The sequence below is a fragment of the Mustelus asterias genome, chromosome 8, assembly GCF_964213995.1.
Source record: "Mustelus asterias chromosome 8, sMusAst1.hap1.1, whole genome shotgun sequence".
NCBI classification, from domain to species: Eukaryota; Metazoa; Chordata; class Chondrichthyes; order Carcharhiniformes; family Triakidae; genus Mustelus; species Mustelus asterias.
This window is the reverse complement of record NC_135808.1, coordinates 32595600-32612870: the sequence shown is the minus strand read 5'-3', so window position 1 is coordinate 32612870 and position 17271 is coordinate 32595600.

The window sequence follows — 17271 nt, the reverse complement described above, 5'->3', positions numbered from 1 at the left end:
TTGTCTCCACCCAAGGCTAGACGTGGTATTGATGTTATTTCCTGAAAATAGGGGTAAATTAAAATAATACATCTTTGGAAAGTGGAAGAAACCAGAGCACCCGGAGAAAACCGATGCAGACACAGAGAGAACATGCAAACTCCGCACGGTAGCACAGTGGTTAGCACTGCTGCTTCACAGCTCCAGGGTCCCGGGTTCGATTCCCGGCTCGGGAAACTGTCTGTGTGGAGTTTGCACATTCTCCTCGTGTCTGCGTGGGTTTCCTCCGGGTGCTCCGGTTTCCTCCCACAGTCCAAAGATGTGCGGGTTAGGTTGATTGGCCAGGTTAAAAATTGCCCCTTAGAGTCCTGGGATGCGTAGGTTAGAGGGATTAGCGGGTAAATTAGCGGGTACAAAAAGGGATTAGCGGGTAGGGCCTGGGTGGGATTGTGGTCGGTGCAGACTCGATGGGCCGAATGGCCTCCTTCTGCACTGTAGGGATTCTATGATTCTATGATTCTATGAATCACCCAAGGCCGGAATTGAACCCGGGTCCCGGGCACTGTGAGGCAGCAGTGTTAACCACTGTGCCACCAAGCCGCCCGAATATACATTGCACAGCTATTTCCCTCAGTTGAAGCGTCAGTCACGAGAGGACACATTGCACAACTTTTCAAACTCCATGAATTTTCAAGCTGTGGTTTTTCAAATGGTTTGTAATCACAGATCACCCATGTCCCGAGATAGGGTGACTGGCGTCCAGACACAGTTTGTAATTTTGCCTTTCTTATATGTATGGTCACTTATTTTGTCCTCTCCATTCTAATTTCATTGTATCACAATGCCCTGGGCACCGTCCGCAGATCGTAACAGTTTCATCTTAAACAATGGGGGTAATCCAGTACATATGGGAACCTATTAGGACAGCCAAACAAATCCTCTCTGATCTGTAACTTTTAAAGCAGCCTAAAAAATGGAGGCCACGTTGGCCAGATGGGGACTGACTACAATTAACAGGCGAGTCGAGGAAAAATGTAAATCTGTAAGTACTCTATCAGCTGAAACAATGGGAGAACCTGAACACAGAGTAGCTCAAGACAACTTGCAAATAATGGTAAAAACAATTATCAACAAATTAGAAGAAAGGGCAGAGACGTGGGCAGATGGGACCAGCTGGGAGGGCACCATGGTCGGCATGGACCGGTTGGGCTGAAGGGCCTGTTTCCATGCTGTATTTCTCTATGACTCTATGAGGAAGACAGATGACAGAGCAGAGGAGGAACAGGAAAGAGAGAGAGGAACAGATAGATGAAAATCAAACACCCCAGAACCAAAACAGAGAAACAGAGACACCCCCAAAGAATCACACAACACCACACCGGAAATCAACTCAGCCAAACTGAAACAAAATGGCAACACACAACCGCCACGAGAGACAGCAGGAACACATACAACACCACAAACAGAACCAATAACACTCGACCCAAAACACAACGGGGAACAAAAACTAGGGGAGACAGGAGTCTCGCACAAAATGGAACAGCCACAACTCCGAATTCCCAAACAGACAGGGGAGTTCCTAGACACATAGACATAATAACACAAGTCTGGGGGCAGACAGCAGCCAAACACCCTCCCAGGAGGACCCCCAGGAAAGGGACTGGGGGGACGGTCGAAGAAAACTATACCAGCCCACCCCAGCTGGGGAAGGACAAACGGGGAACAGACAATATCCGGGAAGAGGGACAACACCAAGGATCCCCAACCCCACACAAATCACACAAACAACACAAAGAGGGAACACCAAGAAGGCAGAACAAAACAGTCACATACACCGCCAAAAGAAACCCACACACAGGAGGGGACAAGACCGACAACCACAAACATACCACACAATCAGGACACACAGACAAGAAAACACAGACAGCAGAAACCAAACACAACGGACAGAGAGGCAAAACAGAGTGGAAAGAGATGGCTATACAAAACCATTAACCCAGCAAACAAACTACCCCCAAACAGACCAGGAACACAACCAAACAAGAACACTCAGAATGCACAACGTAGAAATAACAAGACACCCAAGTAACTACTGAAAAAACAGGGACTGGACTCTCACACCAATAGTAGTCATGGGAGACTCAAACCTGAGCAGGATTGACTTCTGCCCCAATGGGAGAACACAAATAGACATCTTCCCAGGAGCAAAATTTACACATGCCCAGTCAATCGTGGAAAATCTACATCCCCTCCCACAGGTGAAAGCATTATTCATATCAGTAAGGATCAACAACAGGAACCAGAAGGGCCCCACAGCAACAAAACAACTACAAATACTCCTAAGAATGACCCGATTGAAATTCCCCAATGCTCACATTTTACTTGTATCCCTAATTTACAGCAGGGACCTTCCTAAGAGGAGGAAAACAACCATGCCAGAGATAAATTCATAAATACACAGGTCCACATACCGGAACTTAGCAATAAACTCTTTAGGATGGGACAGGATGATATCCATTGGACAGAAGCAATAGGCCAACACACGATCTCAAAATGGATGAAAGTTTTCAACTCAAGTGCACAGAGGCCCAAGCGGAGGAACATTCGACCAAGGATAACACATCCCCCAAGCTCGGGAACACAATCATAAACCTGAGCACTATCTTCCAAATAACAGAAACACAAAGAAGGACCTTAGAGAAGGGCCTTTCCTACGTACCTTCAGCAAATCTGAAACCGAGCCAAACGGAAGGCGAGCTCAAGGAATTCTATAGAAAAATACAACTAGTAGACTACTTTCAGGGAAGGGACTCAGATGGGCTCCCATTCACACCAAAATCCACATGGAAACGCCCCAAGGACAAGATAAGGAGCAAGTGTTTTCTGACTGGACTGCCGATGCCCTCAATAAAGAAGAAGGATTACAGCTCCTGTTGCAATATCGAGATTGGTAAAGATGAGTTTCAGGAGAATTATGAAGGGCGGGTGATTTTTGACAGGATTAGAAGTCAAGAAAATCAGTCCATGGAGGAATATATCATGGAGTTCGATAAGGGCCATAACAGACTTATGAAATTTAATTTGGAAATTCAGATGCAGTATTAGCCTTTAAGTTGTTGGACTGTGCATGTCTGTCTCAGATAGACAGTCTCCTGGTAATGACACGAGTAAAATTTAAGGGAACAGAGCCCCTCTTTGATTAAATGGTAACATCATTAAAAATGTTTTTCAGGAAACAATCATTCCCCGTCACTTTTTCAATTCAGATTGAAATGCCATAACGCCCAGGTAGAGGATTGAATGGTAGCTCAGCTGTGTGCTCGAACAGCACACAAAGGCCCCTAAACAGAGACAGTTACACTAATCATAGAATCATAGGAACCCTACAGTGCAGAAGGAGGCCATTCGGCCCATCGAGTCCGCACCGACCACAATCCCACCCAGGCCCTACCCCCACATATTTTACCCGCTAATCCCTCTAACCTACACATCCCAGGACGCTAAGGGGCAATTTTTTAACCTGGCCAATCAACCTAACCCACACATCTTTGGACTGTGGGAGGAAACCGGAGCACCCGGAGGAAACCCACGCAGACACGAGGAGAATGTGCAAACTCCACACAGTCAGTGACCCGAGCCAGGAATCGAACCCGGGACCCTGGAGCTGTGAAGCAGCAGTGCTAACCACTGTGCTACCGTGCCGCCCCTAATAATAGACCTGATGTTGAAACTGGATATATGATAATGGAGATAGAAGACACACATGGGAAGGTGATAGAAGACGTTTGAAGCAAAGAAATGGCAAAGGAATGGTGAATTGCTGTTTTCAATGTGATTCCCTGTATCACTACATAGTGAATTGTCCAAAGAAAAAAATCGTGTCTTTGAAGCTACACACGAAACAGAATAAGTGGAAACCAACAGTGATGAAGATGAGGACCATGAAGGCATTGGTTTGGTCACAGAAAAATTGAGCCCAATAATGAGTGTTCTGATGATAGACTCTTTTAACTGTGCAGTTGTGGATAGTGGATGTACGTCAACTGTATTTCGCAAAGATTGGCTAAATTGCTATTTAGGGTCCTTGATCAGAAAGAAAGTTAAAGAATGTGACAGTTTTCGAATTGGAGGTTATAATTTAACTTCTTCCAAACTGGGTGGTACTACCCTTCAGAATTGCAGGAATCAGCTTGTTCATAAGTACGGATGTTGTTTCAAATGACATACCTTTGTTCATAAGCAGGTCTGCCATGAAAAAAGCCCAGATGACTATCGATCTGAAGCATGACAAAGCTGTGGTATTTGAAAGGTGGGTAGATCTACATTTTATGAGGTCAGGCCATTATTGCCTTCCCTTAAGTGAACCGAAAATGTCTAAACAGTGGATTCATGATGCATTAGTGTCAATTACAGATAACAGCTTGGTGGACAAAAAGAAGACTATTTCGAAACTTCATAAGCAGTTTGCTCATCCAGCACCATAGAGACTGAAAGCACTGCTTCAGGATGCAGATGTGCTAGATAATAGCTATAATGATCTCATAGAGCAAACATCAACCCGATGTTAGATTTGTACAAAATGTAGAAGGATGCCCCCACGTCCAGTTGTGAGTCTACCATTGGCTCAGGATTTCAACGATGTAGTGGTGATGATTTGAAGATTTGGGACAAAGGCAAAGGAATCTACCTACTACACTTTGTGGGCATGACCACCCGGCTCAGCATATCCACAGTGTTTAATAGCAAAGACAAAAAGACTATTGCGGACAAAATTATGACTTATTGGATTGGAACAGGGTTGGGGATACGATCTAAGTTCTTGATGGACAACGGGGGTGAGTTTACATAGAACATAGACATAGAACAGTACAGCACAGAACAGGCCCTTCGGCCCACGATGTTGTGCCGAGCTTTATCTGAAACCAAGATCAAGCTATCCCACTCCCTATCATCCTGGTGTGCTCCATGTGCCTATCCAATAACCGCTAAAATGTTCCTAAAGTATCTGACTCCACTATCACTGCAGGCAGTCCATTCCACACCCCAACCACTCTCTGAGTAAAGAACCTACCTCGGACATCCTTCCTATATCTCCCGAATCCTATAGTTATGCCCCTTTGTAATAGCTCCATCCACCCGAGGAAATAGTCTTTGAACGTTCACTCTATCTATCCCCTTCATCATTTTATAAACCTCTATTAAGTCTCCCCTCAACCTCCTCCGCTCCAGAGAGAACAGCCCAAGCTCCCTCAACCTTTCCTCATTAGACCTACCCTCCAAACCAGGCAGCATCCTGGTAAATCTCCTTTGCACTCTTTCCAGTGTTTCCACATCCTTCTTATAGTGAGGTGACCAGAACTGCACACAATATTCCAAATGTGGTCTCACCAAAGTCCTGTACAGTTGCAGCATAACCCCACGGCTCTTAAACTCCAACCCCCAGTTAATAAAACACTATAGGCCTTCTTCACAGCTCTATCTACTTGAGTGGCAACCTTCAGAGATCTGTGGATATGGACCCCAAGATCTCTCTGTTCCTCCACAGTCTTCAGAACCCGACCTTTGACCCTGTAATCCACATTTAAATTTGTCCTACCAAAATGAATCACCTCACATTTATCAGGGTTAAACTCCATTTGCAATTTTTCAGCCCAGCTTTGCATCCTACCTATGTCTCTTTGCAGCCTACAACAGCCCTCCACCTCATCCACTACTCCACCAATCTTGGTGTCATTAGCAAATTTACTGATCCACCCTTCAGCCCCCTCCTCTAAGTCATTAATAAAAATCACAAATAGCAGAGGACCAAGCACTGATCCCTGTGGCACTCCGCTAGCAACCTGCCTCCAGTCCGAAAACTTTCCATCCACCACCACCCTCTGTCTTCGATCAGACAGCCAGTTATCTATCCAATCAGCCAACTTTCCCTCTATCCCACACCTCCTTACTTACATCATAAGCCGACCATGGGGGACCTTATCAAACGCCTTACTAAAATCTATGTATATGACATCAACTGCCCTACCTTCATCAACACACTTAGTTACCTCCTCAAAAAATTCTATCAAATTTGTGAGGCACGACTTGCCCTTCACAAATCCGTGCTGACTATCCCGGATTAATCCGCATCTTTCTAAATGGTCGTAAATCCCATCCCCAAGGACCCTTTCCATCAATTTATCAACCACTGAAGTAAGACTAACCGGTCTATAATTACCAGGGTCATTTCTATTCTCTTTCTTAAACAGAGGAACAACATTTGCCGTTCTCCAGTCCTCTGGCACCATCCCCGTGGACAGCGAGGACCCAAAGATCAAAGCCAAAGGCTCTGCAACCTCATCCCTTGTCTCCCAAAGAATCCTAGGATATATTTCATCAGGCCCAGGGGACTTATCAACCTTCAGTTTATTCAAAAATGCTAATACATTCTCCCTCCGAACATCTATTTCCTCCAGCCTATTAGCCTGTTACACCTTCTCTTCCTCAAAAACATGGCCCCTCTCCTTGGTGAACACTGAAGAAAAGTATTCATTCATCACCTCGCCTATCTCTACTGACTCCATACACAAGTTCCCACTACTGTCCTTGACCGGCCCTAACCTCACCCTGGTCATTCTTTTATTCCTCACATAAGAGTAAAACGCCTTGGGGTTTTCCTTGATCTGACCCACCAAGGACTTCTCATGCCCCCTGTTAGCTCTCCTAAGCCCCTTTTTCAGCTCATTCCTTGCTAACTTGTAACCCTCAATCGAGCCATCTGAACCTAGTTTCCTCATCCCTACATAAGCTTCCCTCTTCCTTTTTACAAGACTTTCCACCTCTTTTGTGAACCATGGTTCCCTCACTCGGCCATTTCCTACCTGCCTGACAGGGACATACCTATCAAGGACACCCAGTATTTGTTCCTTAAAAAAGTTCCACTTTTCATTAGTGCTTTTCCCTGACAGTTTCCGTTCCCATCTTATGCCCCATAATTCTTGCCTAATCGCATCATAATTACCTCTCCTCCAATTATAAACCTTGTCCTGCCGTACGGCCCTATCCTTTTCCATTGCAATAACAAAAGACACCGAATTGTGGTCACTCTCTCCAAAGTGCTCTCCCACAAGCAAATCTAACACTTGGCCCGTTTGCAAATGATGAGTTCCAAGATGTGGAACTCTTGACAGGGCAAGGTTTACATTTCCACTCCATCTGACAAAGGAGCAGCGCTCTGAAAGCTTATGGTATTTGCTACCAAATAAACCTGTTGGACTTTAACCTGGTGTTGTGAGACTTCTTACTGTGTTCACCCCAGTCCAACGCCGGCATCTCCACATTCTGCCATCAAGCCAATTTTGTATCCAATTGGCTACCTCACCTTGGATCCTGTGAGATTTAACCTTATGGCAACAACCTACCGTGCAGTACCTGTCAAAGGCCTTGCTAAAGTCAATGTAGACAACATCGACTGAACTGGCCTCATCTACCTTCTTGGTTATCCCTTCAAAAAACTCAATCAAATTCATGAGACATGATTTTCCACTCACAAAGCCATGCTGACTGTCCCTAATGATCCTTGCCTCAAGATTGGGCATCCACGAGGGCTCATTGAGTTTCCCTGGACGGTACATGATGTAGTAGTTATAGGTGGAGAGTTCAATTCTCCACCGCAAGATCTTGTCAACCTTGATCTTGCCCCTCTGCGTGTTATTAAACATGAACGCCACGGACCGCTGGTCCGTGATGAGGGTAAACCGTTTTCCCGCCAAGTAATGGCGCCAGTGCCTGACGGCCTCCACAATGGCCTGGGCCTCCTTTTCCATCACTGAATGCCGGATTTCGGGGCCTTGGAGGGTGCGGGAAAAAAATGCGACGGGCCTGCCTGCCTGGTTAAGTGTGGCGGCCAGGGCGAAATCAGATGCATCGCTCTCCACCTGAAAGGGGATGGACTCGTCAACAGCGTGCATCGTAGCTTTCGTGATGTCGGCTTTTAATTTATCAAAGGCCAATCGGGCCTCTGGCGTTAGGGGAAAAGTCGTGGACTTAATGAGCGGACGGGCTTTGTCCGCGTAATTGGGAACCCACTGCGCATAATAAGGGAAGAAGCCTAAGCATCTTCTCAGTGCTTTTGCACTAGCAGGCAAGGGAAGTTCAGAGAGGGGGCGCATACGGTCTGGATCAGGGAGGGTGTGGTGATCTTCAGCGTCGAGAGGCTACAGGAGGGGCGCGTTGGGCAATTTGGAGGCTGCTGCTGTTCTCCCACTGCCAGTGAAGGGAGTGGCCCACCGTACTGTAGGGTTACACTCCTCAAGTGGACCATGAAGTTTAGTCCGAGAAGTATTGGCGTGCAAAGGTACGGCAACACTAGGAGCTTGAAACGCTCGTAAACTGTGCCTTGCACCGTCAAAGTACACCACGCAACTCCCTAGCATGGTGACAGACCGGGACCGCGATGCCATAGAGATTGTCTGTTTGGCAGGTTGAATCCGGAGTCCACACCGCTTCACAGTGTCTGGGTGGATAAAGCTCTCAGTGCTCCCGCTGTCAAACAGACAATAAATCACGTGGTCATTTCCTGGATGTTCATCATAGATTTGTCTCGGTTTTCCAGTGTGAGATGGACCAAATGGGAGACCAGAACGGGCTGCGAGCCACCTTCCCGTACCTGGATAATGTCACCATCTGCGGCCATGATCAGCAGGACCACGACGCCAACCTCCACAAATTTCTCCACATCTCCACAGTCCTAAATCTGAGGAGAAGTGCGTATTCCGCACACGCCGCCTCGCCATCCTTGGTTGTGTTGTGGAAAACGGGGTCATCGGTCCCAATCCCGACCGCATGCATCCCCTCATGGAACTCCCCCTCCCCACCAGCCTCAAAGCACTGAGGAGATGCCTGGGCCTTTTCTCGTATTACGCCCAGTGGGTCCCCAATTATGCGGATAAAGCCCGTCCGCTCATGAAATCCACCTCTTTTCCCCTGACGGCAGAGGCCCGCCTGGCCTTCGACCGCTTCAAAGCAGACATCGCGAAGGCCACGATGCGCGCTGTAGATGAATCCATCCCGTTCCAGGTGGAGAGCGATGCGTCTGACTTCGCCCTAGCCGCCACCCTTAACCAGGTGGGCAGACCCGTGGCCTTCTTCTCATAAACCTCCAAGGCCCGGAAATTCGACACTCGTCTGTCGAAAAGGAGGCCCAAGCCATAGTGGAAGCTGTACGGCACTGGCGCCACTACTTAGCTGGTAAACGATTCACCCTACTCACGGACCAACGGTCAGTTGCATTCATGTTTAATAACACGCAGCGGGGCAAGATCAAAAATGATAAAATATTGAGGTGGAGAATCGAGCTTTCCGCCTACAATTACGACATCTTATACCGGCCCGGGAAGCTCAATGAGCCCCCCGACGCCCTGTCCCGGGGAATATGTGCCAGCGCACAAATAGACCAATTGCAGACTCTCCGCAATGACCTCTGCCACCCGGGGGTCACCAGGATTTTTCACTTCATTAAAGCCTGTAACCTGCCCTACTCCATTGAGGAAGTCAGGTCTATAACCAGACACTGCCAGGTCTGCGCAGAGTGCAAGCAGCACTTCTATCGGCCAGACAGAGCACACCTCATAAAGGCCACCCGCCCTTTCGAACACCTAAGCGTCGACTTTAAAGGCCCCCTCCCCTCTTCTGACCTCAACATATACTTCCTCAACGTCATTGACGAATACTCACGTTTCTCCTTCACTATTCCCTGCCCGGATATGACCTCGGCCACGGTCGTCAGGGCCCTGCACAGCCTCTTCACCCTGTTCGGTTTCCCTAGCTATATCCATGGCGACCGGGGATCCTCCTTTATGAGTGATGAGCTGCGACAGTACCTGCTCTCCAAAGGCATAGCCTCGAGTAGGACCACCAGCTACAACCCCAGGGGGAATGGACAGGTAGAGAGGGAGAACGCGACAGTCTGGAAGGCCATTTTACTAGCTCTGAGATCTAAAGGTCTTCCAGTCACCCGCTGGCAAGAGATCCTCTCTGATGCACTACACTCGATGAGATCACTCCTTTACACAGCTACCAATGCTACCCCTCACGAAAGAATGTTTGTTTTCCCCAGAAAGCCCTCCTCGGGGACCTCACTACCGTCGTGGCTGATGTCCCCAGGCCCTGTCCTGCTGCGGAAGCACATAAGGACCCATAAGTCGGACCCCCTGGTCGAAAGGGTCCAACTCCTCCACGCCAACCCCCAATACGCCTCTGTGGCGTACCCCGACGGGCGGGAGAACACGGTCTCTATTCGAGACCTGGCACCCGCAGGTGCCCCAGGGACCATGACGACCCACAACCCCACACCCCCAACCCGCGTATACAGCACGCCTGAGCCCCAGGAGCCGCCACCACTCACCCGACAATTGGAAGGGACTACAGACGACTCGAGCGACTGCGGCCTGGCGCCTGAACCAACACCGCGGCCACCGGTACCGACACCACAACCGGCACTACGGCGGTCGCAGCAGCGGATCAAGCCCCCAGAGAGACTGAATTTGTAAATTTGTAATTCTGTAAATATCGTTCCACCCACCTCACCCCCGCCGGACTCTTTTTTAAAAGCAGGGGGTGAATGTGGTAAACCACTGTTAAGCTTATTGTCTGTGTGTGTGTGTGACATGCCTGGACACGTCCCTGCCCGCCCTGCCCGGGACTCCTCCCCCCCCGGTCCAGGTATAAAGGTGACTGCTCCCCACCCCCTGCCTCAGTCTCTGGACCAGTTCATCAGCATGGCTGTGCTCCAAGTCTTTTGCTAATAAAAGCCTATTTGTTCTTGCATACAAACTAGTCTTTGCTTGATTGATAGTGCATCAATCTGAACCTTTATCATTTCCCTATTGGGGGCAAGAAGGTGAAAACAGTTCAGAACAGTCTCCTTATTTCTGTTTCACAGTTTTATTTTTCTGTTTGAGAAATAGACCCGGGATCCTGTGTCCAAGGGAAAAGCTTAGTTTCTGTTTCACAGCCTGAATAACAACCTGTCTGAGTATCAGCTTCCTGCTAACTGCTGATAGAGACTTTATCCTTTAATTGGGTAATTTTCTGAGACTAACCAATCATTCACATTCTGGTTCTGCAGTTTGAGTTCAGGAGAGGTTCAAATTTCATACTGAACATTAAAATGGAGTTTCAGTGGGTTTCTTTTTTGTATTTTCTCCAGCCTATAAGCACTTTTAGTGTCCTCCTCAGAGTGTTTAATTCCCAGTCACTGATCAGAATTGGGACAGTGGATTCCCAGAATGTTGCTGATCCTTTTCTCCATCTCCCTGTGTTTTTCCTGGGTCTCTCCCGGTAAGTACGGGATTCACTCTTCCATTCTCACTCTCTCTCTCTCTCTGGGGTGAATTTGAATCTTGAATCCGGGGTAACAAAATATCAATGTCTAACCATCCTTTCCTTTTTCTTCCCTCAAAATGAAATCCAAAACGCTCAACATTGGATTTCAAGACCGCTCATAAACAAACCTAATAACTAGTGTCCCCACAACAATCCGATACATACTACCCGAATCCACCACAACATAAAACACCCACAAAGAATAAAAAGTCACCCCACCCCACCAGCTCTGGGAGTCCCCTTGCCCCACCCACCCTAACAGGCACACATGGGAGACGAAAGCACCAAGACAGAGGAGGACAACAAACCACCCTTCAACCAACAACCTACCCACCAACATCCCTGTCAGGAAACCCCCAGGACCTTTTATCCCACTGCCTGACTTCTTGTCCCTCCCACCCCAGGTAGCCCACCTACTACTCCCTCAGTAGCCCACCAACTAACAAAACCTTTCCCCCAACCCCGAAAAAACTGAATCTGACTCAGCAACAGACACAAAACCTCCCCAACCAAGAAACCCCCAAAACAATAACTCTCCAACACACAAACCACTTGGGCATCCATCCTAGCCCCCAGAAACACTTAACCACCCACCCTAGCAGCCCTCTCCTCCTAACACACACCACGTCAACAACCACCCCTCCCCCAACCACCTAAAATATGGCCGAATCAGACCATCATAATGTTTCCCTTTGTCCTTTACCCTCTCCCCCCCCCCAATCCCTTCTCTTCTGCCACAGTATGTCCTTGGCGGGTCGGATCAAGGAAAACCCCAAGGCTTTTTACTCTTATGTGAGGAATAAAAGAATGACCAGGGTGAGGTTAGGGCCGGTCAAGGACAGTAGTGGGAACTTGTGCATGGAGTCAGTAGAGATAGGCGAGGTGATGAATGAATACTTTCCTTCAGTGTTCACCAAGGAGAGGGGCCATGTTTTTGAGGAAGAGAAGGTGTTACAGGCTAATAGGCTGGAGGAAATAGATGTTCGGAGGGAGGATGTCCTGGCAGTTTTGAATAAACTGAAGGTCGATAAGTCCCCTGGGCCTGATGAAATGTATCCTAGGATTCTTTGGGAGGCAAGGGATGAGATTGCAGAGCCTTTGGCTTTGATCTTTGGGTCCTCGCTGTCCACGGGGATGGTGCCAGAGGACTGGAGAATGGCGAATGTTGTTCCTCTGTTTAAGAAAGGGAATAGAAATGACCCTGGTAATTATAGACCGGTTAGTCTTACTTCAGTTGTTGGTAAATTGATGGAAAAGGTCCTTAGAGATGGGATTTACGACCATTTAGAAAGATGCGGATTAATCCGGGATAGTCAGCACGGATTTGTGAAGGGCAAGTCGTGCCTCACAAATTTGATAGAATTTTTTGAGGAGGTAACTAAGTGTGTTGATGAAGGTAGGGCAGTTGATGTCATATACATGGATTTTAGTAAGGCGTTTGATAAGGTCCCCCATGGTCGGCTTATGATGAAAGTGAGGAGGTGTGGGATAGAGGGAAAGTTGGCCGATTGGATAGGTAACCGGCTGTCTGATCGAAGACAGAGGGTGGTGGTGGATGGAAAGTTTTCGGATTGGAGGCAGGTTGCTAGCGGAGTGCCACAGGGATCAGTGCTTGGTCCTCTGCTCTTTGTGATTTTTATTAATGACTTAGAGGAGGGGGCTGAAGGGTGGATCAGTACATTTGCTGATGACACCAAGATTGGTGGAGTAGTCGATGAGGTGGAGGGCTGTTGTAGGCTGCAAAGAGACATAGATAGGATGCAAAGCTGGGCTGAAAAATGGCAAATGGAGTTTAACCCTGATAAATGTGAGGTGATTCATTTTGGTAGGACTAATTTAAATGTGGATTACAGGGTCAAAGGTAGGGTTCTGAAGACTGTGGAGGAACAGAGAGATCTTGGGGTTCATATCCACAGATCTCTAAAGGTTGCCACTCAAGTGGATAGAGCTGTGAAGAAGGCCTATAGTGTGTTAGCTTTTATTAACAGGGGGTTGGAGTTTAAGAGCCGTGGGGTTATGCTGCAACTGTACAGGACCTTGGTGAGACCACATTTGGAATATAGTGTGCAGTTCTAGTCACCTCACTATAAGAAGGATGTGGAAGCGCTGGAAAGAGTGCAGAGGAGATTTACCAGGATGCTGCCTGGTTTGGAGGGTAGGTCTTATGAGGAAAGGTTGAGGGAGCTAGGGCTGTTCTCTCTGGAGCGGAGGAGGCTGAGGGGAGACTTAATAGAGGTTTATAAAATGATGAAGGGGATAGGTAGAGTGAACGTTCAAAGACTATTTCCTCGGGTGGATGGAGCTATTACAAGGGGGCATAACTATAGGGTTCGTGGTGGGAGATACAGGAAGGATATCAGAGGTAGGTTCTTTACGCAGAGAGTGGTTGGGGTGTGGAATGGGCTGCCTGCAGTGATAGTGGAGTCGGACACTTTCGGAACATTTAAGCGGTTATTGGATAGGCACATGGAGCACACCAGGATGATAGGGAGTGGGATAGCTTGATCTTGGTTTCAGATAAAGCTCGGCACAACATCGTGGGCCGAAGGGTCTGTTCTGTGCTGTACTGTTCTATGTTCTATGTTCTATGTTCTATGGTATCCCCCACACACCACCCCGCACAAGAAAAAACGAACACGGATAATATTATATCATATATAAGAAAAAGGCCCAGGAGGCAAGAAGACAACAAGCCACAAGATAAAGACAAGGCACCACAGGGAGCAACAAGGGTTGGGCGTGAGCCGAAAGAAAAGTGGCAGAGCACGAAGAAAAGGGGAAATGTCCTCTCTCTGTCCGACCCCAAAAATCTCTCTCTCTGGGGTGAATTTGAATCTTTTGGTGAGAGTTTGAAATGGGTGATGTTTGCTCAGACGCTGTTATACAGCCAGCCTGATATTTGACACCATTGAAGTCAGCACAGTGTGGAAGACTCTGATGGGATTGGTGTTCAGCTCTCCTGACAGCAGGATGTACAAACACCCAGAGCAGAGAAGCTTGGAGCAAATGGAAAATGCTTCAAATGGACAATTTTAATTTTCACATCGATTGGGAGAAGCAAAACAGTTTAATCACTTCTGGTCTAAAGTCTTCAAAACACTACGGAGAGGAGAAGGATAATCCGTGTTTCACCCACCCCAGGATCAGCTGTGATGCCCTCATGGTTGAATATTCCAGGTTGTCTCAGACCACCAATGACCTAGTGAGCATGTGGGTGGCACGGTGACACCGTGGTTAGCACTGCTGCCTCACTGCGCCAGAGACCAGGGTTTGATTCCCGGGTTGGGTCACGAGTGCGGAGTCTGCATGTTCTCCCTGTGTCTGTCAGTTTCCTCCGGGTGCTCCAGTTTCCTCCCACAATCTGAAAGACGTGCTGGTTAGATGCATTGGCCATGCTAAATTCTCCCTCTGTGTAACCGAATAGAGTTTCACTGGCTGTCTTGTCTGGAGACAATACACATCTTTTTAGCCTGTCTTGATGCTCTCTCCACTCATGTTGTTTTGTTTCTTAAAGACTTGATTAGTTGTAAGTATTCGCATTCCAGCCATTATTCATGTAAATTGAGTTTGTGTCTTTATATGCTCTGTTTGTGAACAGAATTCCCACCCACCTGAAGAAGGGGCTTGCAGCTCCGAAAGCTTGTGTGGCTTTTGCTACCAAATAAACCTGTTGGACTTTAACCTGGTGTTGTTAAACTTCTTACTGTGTTAACCGAATAGGTGCCAGAGTGTGGCGACTCGGGGATTTTCACAGTAACTTAACTGCAGTGTTAATGTAAGCCTACTTGTGACTAAGTAAACCTTAATGTGTCAAGGACAATGGACAGTGAGATTTGCCTTCATCTCAGGAATCACATTTTACCGCATGAACTTAAAACCCAGGCTGCAGTGTTAATGTAAACCGACTTGTGACACCAATAAATAAACTTAAACTTAAATGTATAAAAGGGTGATTAACAAGCTCAGTGAAGGACAGTGGAGATCCTGCTCTGGATTGTCCATCCCCCTGTTTGACAGTGAGACGGTTCATACAGTGACTGTCCACCCCCCTCCTCCCCCACCCCGGATGGTATCACACTTCATCCTCCCAATTCAATCCACAATTCACACCACAGCCAGTCCCTCTGTGCTTACTAATCATGTATTTGGCTGTAGGATCTAGAACCTAAAGGGTTAATATGGGACTGAGTACAGTGGGCACCAGTACAGGACATTCCCAGAGCCTCATTGATGAATAACTGGGTTGGTCTGTTCCAGTGTGAACATGGATATCATTGTCCATCCTTCCATATCACAGCAGACTCACACAATTACACATTGTTGTTTCCACTCAGCTCTTTGACTGAGATCTATTTTTCCTGGGAATGTGTTGCCACAGATTGAACAGTGGATCCCGGATCCACCAGGTTGGGATCCTGATTCTTCAAGTGAGACTTTCTTGAGTAGAGTTTCCGTCCAGTATCAGCAATGTGATGCTTCACAGTCAACAGGATCTTCAGATCAAACCAGGTCGGTCAAGGCAGCCTTGAGGACGAGTTCATAGAATCTTTCCGTGATAGCTTCCTTGAACAGTGTATAATGGAACCTACGAGGAAACAAGCTATCCTAGATCTGGTCCTGTGTAATGAGACAGGAATAACGAATGACCTTACAGTTAGGGTTCCTCTCAGAAGAAGCGATCACAGTATGGTTGAATTTAAAAAAAGAAGGTAAAGAAGGTGAGAAGGTGAAATCCAACACCAGTGTCTTGTGCTTAAACAAAGGAGGCTACAATGGGATGAGGGAGGAGTTGGCTGAGGTAGACTGGGAGCAAACACTTTATGGTGGGACAATTGAGGAACAGTGGAGGACTTTCAAAACGATCTTTCACAGTGCTCAGCAAAAGTATATACCAGTGATAAGGAAGGGATGTAGAAAAAGGGATAATCAGCCATGGATATCTGAGGAAATAAAGGAGGGTATCAAATTGAAAGAAAATGCATACAAAGTGGCAAAGATTAGTGGGAAACTAGAGGATTGGGAAATCTTTAAAGGTTAACAGAAAACCACAAAAAAAGCTGTAAAGAAAACTAAGATGGACTATGAGTAAACTAGCTCAGAATATAAAAAGAGACAGCAAAAGTTTCTACAAATATATAAAACGAAAAAGAGTGGCTAAAGTAAACCTTGGTCCTTTAGAGGCTGGGAAGGGGGGGGGGGGGGTGTAATAACTGGAAATGAGGAAATTGCTGAGGCATCGAACAGGTATTTTGTGTCGGTCTTCACAGTGGAAGACACAAATAACATGCCAAAAATTGATGACAGGAAGGCTATGGCAGGTGAGGACCTAGAAACTATCATTATCATGAAAGAGGTAGTGTTGGGCAAGCTAATGGGGCTAAAGGTAGACAAGTCTCCTGGCCCTGATGGAATGCATCCCAGGGAACTAAAAGAGATGGCGCGGGAAATAGCAAATGCTCTAGTGGTAATTTACCAATTTACCAAGATTCCCTGGACTCGGGGGTGGTTCCCGCAGATTGGAAAACAGCAAATGTGACGCCACTGTTTAAAAAAGGAGGTAGACAAAAGACGAGTAGTTATAGGCTGGTTAGCTTAACTTCGGGAAAATGCTTGAATCTATCATCAAGGAAGAAATAGCGAGATATCTGGATATAAATTGTCCGATTGGTAAGACGCAGCATGGGTTCATGAAGGGCAGGTCATATTTGACTAATTTGGTGGAATTCTTTGAGAACATTACATGCGCAGTGGACAATGGGGAACCTGTGGATGTGGTGTATCTGGATTTCCAGAAGGCATTTGACAAGGTGCCGCACCAAAGGCTGCTGCAGAAGATAAAGGTGCACGGTGTTACGGGTAATGTATTAGCATGGATAGAGGATTGGTTAACTAACAGAAAGCAAAGAGTGGGGGTAAATGGGTGTCTTT